Source organism: Trachemys scripta, chromosome 7 (genome assembly GCF_013100865.1).
Source record: "Trachemys scripta elegans isolate TJP31775 chromosome 7, CAS_Tse_1.0, whole genome shotgun sequence".
Classification (NCBI taxonomy): Eukaryota; Metazoa; Chordata; order Testudines; family Emydidae; genus Trachemys; species Trachemys scripta.
Genome location: NC_048304.1, coordinates 10,373,431 through 10,384,528, shown reverse-complemented (window position 1 = coordinate 10,384,528; position 11,098 = coordinate 10,373,431). Strand labels below are relative to the sequence as shown.

At 37.1% G+C, this 11,098-nt stretch overlaps 1 protein-coding gene across 1 annotated transcript in view; it reads left to right on the top strand.

Annotated features, from left to right (window-relative positions):
* Window positions 1-11,098, top strand: part of EIF4E3 (eukaryotic translation initiation factor 4E family member 3) — a 28,538-nt gene that overhangs the window by 527 nt on the left and 16,913 nt on the right. The gene's annotated exons all lie outside the window — the stretch shown is intronic.

Sequence of the window (11,098 nt, the reverse complement as noted above, 5' to 3'; positions counted from 1 at the left end):
CCCCCACAGGGCTTTACAAACTAATGTTCAACCTGTATGCAGGGATCATTTCAGCTGCTGCTGAAATGTTGCCATGTTTATGGCAGCTGTTTAATACGTGAACAACACAACAAATTAGAACATGAAGTGAAGGACGACAGTAATAAAAACAAAACTTCTTTGTAATGCTGACACTTAATAAGATCATAAATGAATTTTTAAAGGAGTAAGAGCTCACCAAGTTTCCTGAAATACTCTTATTGCTAGTTATTGAGCACCTGCAGTGCAATGAGTGCAGTACAGAAGAAGAAATTGTCCCAGTGCCATAGTGTTTATGATCTAAATTAAACACTGACAATGCAGTTCAGTTGCTACAGGCCGTCTATATTAATGTTTTAGCAAATTAAGTTTTATTTGTTTTATGGTAAACAACCTAGACTATTTTGGCAAATAGGTATCCATTGATTACTGCTATTACTCACAACATACTCTAGGGTTTTGATATGCTCTTTCTAAAAATAAGCATAAAAACACAGAAAAACAGCCCTGATCTTCACCAGTGTCTTTTGTAACACAGGTTGAATGATGGCGAGTTATTTGTCTCACCCTGACTTTCTATATGTAGCTAGTATAGACATTAAATAAACAAAACATTTTTATATACCACTAGTTGATAGCTTTAACTTTTTCTAATACTATAGTCATAACATTAAGAAAATACATTTCAGTAATGGCTTTTCTTCGTAGTATAATAAACAAACATTGCTTCAGGTAATAGTGTTGTTTCAAGCCCTAAATTTAGACATAATGCTTGTAAGGGAAATAACAGTAGGCTAATGGTTATATTTATAAGATCATGCTGTTATTTCACTTAAGGCTTGTACACACCTTGATAGTTTCTTTAATGCCTTGATCCTGAAACTGACTTAACATGTGCAATGCCTCCTTCCCCGACTTTAGCGTGATTGTATGTAGGTGCAGGGATCTACCTACACTGAGTTATTTGAAGGACTGTGGCCTAAATTTATAATTTTTTAAAACTGTATCAACTCACTTCTTATAGATGGTCCAGCAGAAGTGAGCTTTCTAGAGGAATTTGCTTCACTAATGTAAGATTTAGCTAAGTGAATATCTAATGGTCACCTAACATTTTACCTACTTGACTTTTTTTAGGAGCTTTACCTTACTCTGTAGCTGAAACATGGGTAAGGCTACGTTTTAGTCACGGGTATTTTTAGTAAAAGTCACGGGCAGTAAACAAAAATTCACGGCCCGTGACCTGTCCATGACTTTTACTATGTACCCCTGACTAAAACTTGGGCGGGGGGCGGGGGGTGTCTGAAGGAGGGCGGCCTGGGTACTGGGGGGCGGGGCAGGCCGTGAGCTGCGAAGCCAGCGCTCTGGGCAGAGGCAGCGTGCAGTGCTGCCTGGCCATGCCTCCGCGTAGCAGCTGAGTGAGGGGGATGTCGCTGCTTCTGGGGAGTCCCCCAGGTAAGCGCTGCCCACAGCCCACCTCACCCCATCCCATGCCCCAACCCCCTGCCAGCGCCCACACCCAAACTCTGCTGCTGGGAGAGGGAAGGGGTGCGGTATCCCGAGACTGCCCCAGCAGTGGCCATTGCGACTGGTACAGGGGCTGCCTGAGCTGCCCTTGAGCTGCTGCAGAAGTCCTGGAGGTCATGGAAAGTCATGGAATCCATGACTTATGTGACCTCCATGACAAACCCACAGTCTTAAATGTGGGCAATTATCAACACTGGAATTGATACCGGTGATGCTTATAGATGGACATACAGGAAAAATGCAAAACCCACAAGAGTTCAGAAATTGAAGCCTCTTCCTCATGCTGTCACACAATCTTTGACTTTTTACAACTATCCTCTTTGGAGAAATATAATCTTTTTAAAAAAAGAATCGCAAGTTCTTTTCTATCCTAGTATCTCTGGTAAAAAAATATTTTCACTGTGTCTTATTAACTGTTTAATTGAGAAATATGGCGAAACCTTTGAGAATACACAAGAGGATCTTCTGATCCTGCAAACACTCACTTGAATAATCCCATTGAGTTTAAGTCATAAGTATTTGCAGGATCACGGCCTAAAGTGTTAAATAACCATTCAGACCCTGCTGGAGCTAGCTACCCTGAAGCTGATTTGTCAGTTGGATTTGTTCCCAGTTGATCTACACAGCCATTTGGAGATGTGCATGTTTATCTCTTGTGGCCAACAGCAAAGAAAGTTTAAGATCCATGTCAAAGTGTTGAATTATATATTATGAAATGTTAAAAAAGCCCATCCTATTTCAGAATTTTTAAAATTGATTTTTTTTCCTAACTTGCCTTAACTACCTCATATAAGTACGTATGATAGTGTACATTTCTACTTATTTTAAATTAATAAAAATAGTTAAATTAAACACCACCGAACTGGAAGATATGTTTTTGCATTACTGAGTTGTCTGACAAGCCCCTTCTAACCAGTTAGGAGTTGAAGGTTGTGCAATATATAATTCTAAAGGTATGACTCAGAAGTCAAAAGTTTCTAGTGATCTTCATACTCGTAATACACAAAATATTATTTTTGTGCATTTACTAGTCATAAGGAAGAGGTGAACAAATAATGGATTCATGTCGAGAGAAGGATGGCAGAAAACAGAATAGGTGTTTTATACATTAAAAATAAATATGAGCTTAAAGCATAAAAACAGAAGGTAGCTTTTGATACGCAGGGCCCCAATCCTGCACTTATCTTTGTGTGGGCAGACCTCTGTGCTTATGCAAAGTCTCATTGAAGTGGCTCTGGGCAGAAGCATCCACCTATGCAGACCTGATTGTTGCAGGATTGGTGCTTAGGCTTGTACCATCTGTAATGAGTTGTAAATAACTGAAATATATCCAAACAGTGCACAACTTTATCTATAAATGCATACATTATATTTTTCATTTGCTTCTAAAACCACTTAATGTGGGGGGGTGAAGAGACTATTTCATGACAGGGAATAGTATTTTTGCCTACCATTAAAAATAATGTTACTCCAGACTTGTTTTGAAATGCTAGATGAAATGGCTTCTAAGTATCAAGAAAACATTGAGGTAGGTGTGTAGAATTGTCTGTAACCTCTGGTAACTTTAAATTACAATACTGTATTGAGGGGGAGAGTTCCATAACATATGTTAAAAGACCTCCAAGGAATTTATACATCTCCATCAAGTCCATTCTCTTATAACAAGTATATATCAGATCAATAATAATTTGTAACAGACACACACACATACATTACTAGTGCCTGGTGTACTACCAAATGGATGATTTAAATTTAATCTCATTGCATTATAATAGTAATTTGATTAATATTTCCTGCTTTGAAAAATAAATGTCTCTGCTTCACCTCCCATCAACGTTTATGTTGTATAAGTGTCTGGGCGCATAAAATAACATTTGGGAACTAATCCTGTGACAGAGTTCTATTTCATTTGCATTATCTCATTCGCATATGAAAAGTTGTACACTTGCATTTCTCACAGGCAGTAAGCTTTTTTCAGTATGTGTGACTACGGTATTCCTCATTACATATTGTGTGCTGATATCTTGTCCCACTTATGTTTTAGGAAAATGAGAATGATGGAAGTATCTTGGAGAAAATTATTATTCAGCAGTTGGACAAGGAAGGTCATGTCTATGATCTTCAAATGTTAATAATTTAGCTGCATCATAAAAGATCAAGGTAGCTGCCAGCTTTTAAAAAAAAAGACAATATAACGTTTTAAAAAGTGATAGAACATAACCTAAAAGTAGAATTTTGCAAGTGTTCCAAAACTAGAAAGGAGCATTTAGCACATGAAAATTAAACTGTTTTCCTCCTCCTTTTGCAGGGCCACTAGTCTGCACCTATTGTAGTCTACCTGCTTTTGTTGTTTGTTGTAATGCTGCAGCATGGACCGCATTGGTGACATTGTATTGCCCATGGACCTCCATTGGGTCTTACAGATGCCTGTCACTCCAACTCAGCAAACTGATCCGTACTAATGCACCCTTACCCCCACATGGGGCCCAGGCTCTGCACAGGTGTAGGGTTCTGCCCACATGAATCAGCTTTCAGGATCTTGGGCCTCTGAGTGAAAGGCAAGCCTTGTGGTTTTTACAATACTCTGCAGTCTTGCAAGTTTTCAAAAATGATCATATCCCATAGGTATAAGCATTTTTAAAACAGTGCTTTAAAAATGAAGACTCTCGTTAGGCAGTTAGCAGTTTCCTGGTGCGTGTGATGTCTTGGTTATTGTGTTAAATGAGAATTCAACAGTTCGTCAGAATTTGGGTCTTGCAGAAAAAGAAAAGAAAATAGTAAGTAAGGAGCATGGATGTCCCCCATACTAAGGTGGCTTGAGGCATTCAGAACAATTGTTTCATTCGATGTTGGAATTTAGATCTGCAGATCATCTTTGTATAAAAAACAAAGCTACAACTGAAACTAATATATATACCCATTTACACATGTATATCAATTTCATATGTCAGTATTGAGCAAATTTTATAGCAGTTAATAAGCCCCAGAAAACTTGAACCCAGCCTATAATATGACCAATGTACAACAATTTATGGTTAATGCTACACTGAGTAAAAACCTTTCTAATGAATAACTAAAAGAATATGCTAGTACTGTAGCACTAGCTGCTAGTTTTCAAGATGTGCTAGGAAAAGACTACAGCTGGATCCAGCAATCTGATCTGTAGGTAACTTCTCCAGAGCTCCAGTTACTTCAGTGGGACTCCACATGGGTGCACGGGTCTGCTATGTAGGTTAGATGGTAGGATCATGACCTGATTCTGTTCCTGCATGACTGTTAAAGCAGTGCTTTTAAGCTAAATTACTTACGTTGTAAGCATAGATTAATACTACTGTAACAAAAAAACCGCAAACCTCTTTGTTTTAAAAAAAGAAAAAAATATCAGTCGATGTAGTTTCCTGTGACTAAACATTGACAAATTTAGTGCAATGTTGTTAATCCACTCCAGGGAAGTGAAAACTTTTATATACAGCACTTATCCTGTCAAAAATTTAGATTTCCCTTTTCCCTTTAGCATTGTTATGAGCTTTGTAAGTACAAATAAAGAAGTTTAAAATATAGTTTTAAATATTTCCACCAATCAATTAAATCTGTGTATTTTAGTGACCATTTTGAAATTATCCAATTGTGGATATAACCTATTTGAAACAATTTAGAACTTTTAATAGCTTCTCCTGCAGCCAACCTTTAGTTGTGTAGGCATCTATATCAGCTATCTAGGATCATGAACAGGTGGCTTGCAATGAAAAACATTAGTAATATAAAAATGTTCAGCTTAGCAAGTGCATCGTGACAGTCTTAGTGGTTTGAAGTCATTCTTTGTCTATATTCAGGCTGGATTACCAGATTTGGCTGGTTGCTAGTGGGTGCCTCTGAGTGCACGTTTTGGAAGTAAATATTTTGCTTTACTAGACCAAAAATATTTGCATCTAAATATTTAGGGTGAAATTTGTAGAAGTTCTCAACTTTGGTCTGACTCTCCTCCCATTGAAACCAGTGGTAAAACTCCCATTGATGTCAGTGGGAGCCGAGTTATGTCGGTGCTGAGCACGTCCGAAAATCTGACCCTTAATTCTTGCAGATAAATGTCTGAGCTGCAATTCAGTGTTAGACATTGATAGTGAGAACGTCCTGAGTAGCATTAGAAAATAAAAAGTGGGATATAAATCCTAATGTCTCAGGCATAATAAGGAACCACTAACTGCTCAGGGTAAGAAAAAAAACCTTCATGTCTGGGCAAGTTATTTAAAGTGCCAGATTTCTTACACTTTTGTCCCAAGCAACTGTACTGCTTACTGTCAAAAACAGCATATGAGGATAGGTGGACCGCTGGTCCAGTGTGGTCTGGCAACTCCTTTATTTCTTATTGCATTAATTTCCCCCCTGCTAAGATCCTGATGACCATGCAGTATTTGGGAAAGGAACACCCAGCCTCAGAGCAAAATGCAAGGTGGAACAGATTGTTTAGCATAAGTGCTTAGCTTATATTGTAAGGGACTGTTCAAGGTAGAGTGGCATGTTAACACCTCTGCAGTCATAGGACAAAAAGAGGGGAATACAGGTTGTTGTAATAAGCCATAAATCCAGTGTCTTTGTTCAGTCCATGATTTTTGGCATCTAGCAGAGTAATGCTATTTTATCAGTAGATTGTTCATAGAATTCTAAAAGAAAATATCACTTATATAAAGAAGTGAAATAAGATAATAACCAGACCCAAAAACAAAAAGCATGAAACATCCTGTATTTAAATGATTGGTGTCTTATTGGCTAAGTAAATATTTTAGTTACTGACTTTTTATTAATGATAAAATTGTTGATAGTACTTTTTTTTTTCACATAAGTATGAGAGAGACTTTTTGTATATTCCACCTTATAAGGGAATAAAATAGTATCCTAACCAATAGGAGTGTCGCAAGGGATGTTGTAACTACTTCCGTAAGAGAGGAGCAAATGAAAGGCACCGTTTTGCCATCACAAACAATTTTCAAGGCATTTTGTTGTCAATATCTGCTTTTGTCTGCATCTATTATTAAAATTAGGATAAATCCTTCATTGCCAGGTAGATGGTCTAAATGGCCTAATATTAGTCTTATCCTTCAACTTCTGTAATTCGGTGCTTAAAAATTATGTTGTTCCTTAATACGTAGAATTTAGCAATGAAGAGCTATAAAGATTAATTTCTGGTCTTCACAGAAAGGTGAATGGCACTTTTGCTTTACCTGTTTTGAAAATGTGAAGATGATTGGACGGAAAGAGCTGGAAAGCTGTCCTGTATTTTAGTCTTGCATCAAAGATTTAGGGGAGATTAACAATGGGCAATCGGTTGCAAACCCCCTATTGAACAGCAATATAGTTGTGATAACTAGCAAAATCACCCCCATAAACATTTTTTAAAATTGATATTTGCTGCAGTACTAAAGTAAAACACAGTAAATGCTGATGCACATGTATTATAATAAGTTGGTGCATAAACTGGACAATAGAGAGCACAAGGATATATCTCAGTGCATCAACGTCTTATATAAAATACACTGATTCTTAGAACCACATGCACAAAACCCACCAGCTTTTTGGTGGTAAATAAGCGTGATGAGCCCTCTTGCCATATGCTTCAGAAAGTGGCTGTTGATGCACTGGGGGCTGTAGGGGATCACAAACTATATATGCGTCAACAATGTAGTACTGTGGCAAAAAAAGAGCAAACATCCTTTAGGGATTATTAGCAGCAGAGTTGTGTGCAAGACACAGGAATTAATTCTTCTACTCAGCACTGTTAAGGTCTCAAATGGAGTATTGTGTCCAGTTCTGAGCATCCTACTTCAGGAAAGATGTAGACAAATTGGTTCCCAGAGGAGAGCAACGAAAACAATTAAAGATCTAGGAATCATGACCTATGAGGAAAGATTTTAAAAATTGGGTTTGTTTAGTCTGGAGAAAGAAGACTAAGGGGAGGAGGGGAATATGATAACAATTTTCAAGTACAAAAAAGGTTGTTATAAGGAGGAGGGTGATACATTGTTCTCCTTAGCTACTGAGGACAGGACAAAAAGTAATGGATTTAAATTTCAGTAAAGACGATTTAGGTTAGACATCAGGAAAAAACTTCCTAACTGTCAGGGTAGTTAAGCATTGGAACAAATTACCTAGGGAGTTTGTGTAATCTCCATCCTTGGAGGTTTTTAAGAACAGGTTAGACAAACACCTGTCAGAAATGGTCTAGATCAGTCAGACTCAGACCTCAGTGGTTCAGGAGCCAAGTTAGCGATCAGCCTTACCCAAAAGAGCCACAGTAGTGAGAATTCATTGTTTCATTTACTATAGTACTATTCATATTTAAACAGTATGACGTGGAAATATTTAGTTTATCTATATATCTCATAGCAACATGACTGACCATGTATTATTATTTTATCAACTACAATTGGTTAATAACAGAGTAAAAGCATCCTGATTGGTTAATAACTTAGATTGGTTAATATCATGTGCTGCAAAGACACATTAAAGAGTCACTTGCAGCTCACAAGTCTGTGTATCAGTGGTCTAGATAATACTTAGTTCTGGCTCAGTTTAGGGTAGGGGACTAGATGACTATCAAGGTCCCTTCCTGTCCTACATTCTATGATTCTAAAGAAAGCCTTTTATAACTAGCATAACTTAATCTATCTTGTAATCATCTCTGTGGTGTCTAAGAACCTTTTGGTCAGAATAAAATGTACTGAGTCTACCTGAATGGACAGCGAGGAGGCTTATATGTTGAATCTTGAATTATGACAGCTTCCCTACTGTTGGAACACCAATAGAGGCTCACACTGCCTCTGACTAGAACCTCACATCTTCACTATCCAGTGCAATTTGTCCAGTTTATAACATAGATATATTAGAGGTATTCATCATAAATCTGTTACATTGTTGACTGACCTGACTACCAGGGCTCTGACCATCCATTACACAGCCCTAGGGAGTCTGGAGATGATTGGGAGCAGTGATTTGAGCCTACTGTAGCAACCTCAAAGAAAGTCAAGGGTACATTTTAAAATTAGAATTTGTCAACTGATGCAAAACTTTTCTGTCTCTGATGTTATCTGGAAAAATGTACTAAGGGCCACATTTATCATATGAATTCAGGGAAATGGCCTCCTCTTTTTCATACTTGATGATAGCCTTAAGTAAATCAAAAGACATCAGTGTTATAGGAACAGTCTTGATAACTTTACGGTTAGACCAGCTGTTCCTCTGTGTTTTCACAGAGAAGAAAAGCTATTTAAACTTCTCTGGCATAAGGGCCTTATCAAGAGAAGGCACAAGAAAGGTAACTAAAGGGCTAGATAATTTTATATTAACTTGTGTGAGAACAAACATGAAGCAAAAATTGAAGGATTCCATGAGGGAAATTTTAAAATTGAATAGAGAAACAGTCTATTGTGATTGGATAGTTAATAGCTATTAATTTATCATTGTTAGGCTCCAGAATTAAACTCTTTTTATGACAGCGCAATTAAATCTCCTTAGGGCTGCTATGTCTGTATGTAGACTCCATTAGTTCATTTGCAGAAAGTCAGACTAGATCCACTGGTCTCTTCTGGCTTTATAATCTGAGAATTTGTGAATCAGTATAATTGGATGTTGCATCATTTGTTGGAAGAATACAGAAAAAGGAGTTTCCTAAGTTTTGTTTGTTTTTTTCCTAATTGTTTGTGCCAATTTATAAATAATCTAAACTTTTTTCCTGTGCATTCTACAACAAAAGTTAATAGTTTCATAGATTTAAGGCCCGGGAGGAACCATTCTGATAATCTAGACTGACCTCTTGCACTTCCAGGTATTGAAACACTATAAAAGGCACCCCAAATTCTGTCAGTGTTTTCTGTACATTTTGCAGCAAGGTTAAACATTTCTCCATTCTTCTAGCTGTTGACTGTATTTTGAATACTTTTTTCTTCATCTCCAAGTTGTGGCTTGGGCTACTCTTTTCTGTCCCATAAACAAATGTGTAATTCCATTTAGTGTGGCAAATAGTTCAAAGCTAAAACTTCCAAATTAACCATTGCTTGCATTTTAGGACTTTCAACAGTTTCTTTCTCACTAGTCCAATAATGCTTTTTTGTAGAAAAACAAATTTTTCACAAATAAACAATGTAGAAGTACAGAGGAGTATTCTTAAGGACCTTGAAAATTATTTTAAAGTGAGTTAGATAGCAACTCAACCAAGATTACTGGGCCATTTTAATATAGTTATGGTGATGACTTTTCTTTAAATGTTAATTTTTTCTTTGCAGCTCAGATATTGTTCTGTTCTTTCGTTTGTGTTAGTGCTCATGACAGAAGATTGATGTCATTTGCTAGAGTTGGGCGTAATGCTGAAATATGCTATGCAGGCTTGTCCACACAGCACCTGTAGTACTTGTCAGTCAAGTTGCTAAAAATAATCAGTGAATAGTCTTCCACCTAAACCTTAAAATGAGTAATGTGGTGGTTGGTTGTTATTCTCTACCAGCTTGTAATGTTGTTTCTCTGGAACATGTGATTTGTAGCTATCAAAATGAATGATTTTATGGCCCCAAAGTGGAGTTCTCTGTTCTTTATTCCCCAAGAGATTTTTGAAGTGGCATAAAAATGTGATAAATATCCACTGCTGACACCCTGCTGGCTTCTGAAGTTTACAGTTTCATAATGTTTATTTACCTTTCATGGGAATAGGTTTTCGTCTTATCACAACACTCCAACGGCAACATCAGTGAACGTAGGTGGGGATGATGATGCAATATATAGTAAGGCAAAATTATGTCCATGTATGACTACGAAGTTAGGAAACGGGCAAAAGGAAAGCATGTCATAACTAATGTTTCAGACCATTATCTGATGCATGTAAAAACAAAACAATCCACCCATGTCTTTTGACTATGGAATTACAATATAAGAAGCACAAAATGTTAGAGACTCTAAGATGTGAGAAGAGACAAAATACCGTTGTTTCAAATGATTGCCCCAGTATTTTACACTGATTAGTAAAGAGTTGTGTGAATGCAGTAAAAGTTGTGCAAGGACTACTACCCTTATTAAGCAATCTTCTGGCCTCAGAGACTACTTCTGTGTATTGCCAAATATATTGACTGTCAGCCTGCTCTCCATTTATTAGAAAAATCTTTCTGTCATGAAAATGATTTTTGTTGCTCAATTAAGACCAGGTTCCCTGGACTTACAATACTCGAAAAGTAAGTTGTGGTGTGTGTATGTGAAGAAAATCTTCATTAGTCACTGTAATAATTCATTCAGGGGACAAATATTTCTTTTTAATTTAGCAGATCTGCTGACAGAATGTCACTTTCAGTAAAATTTTCATAGTGTATTATAAAACACACTCCCATTAAAAATAATCTACATTGTACTGAACCCATGACTACTTTAGAAACAATGTGACACCAGTGTAACTGTTCTAACATTTATTTAAACACCGTTTTCTCGTTGGGTCAATCAGCACCATGCAATGTCTATGCCATTGCCATCAACAGATAAATAGTTAAACATATGTTGCTGTCTGCTCTGCATTGAAGAAAAA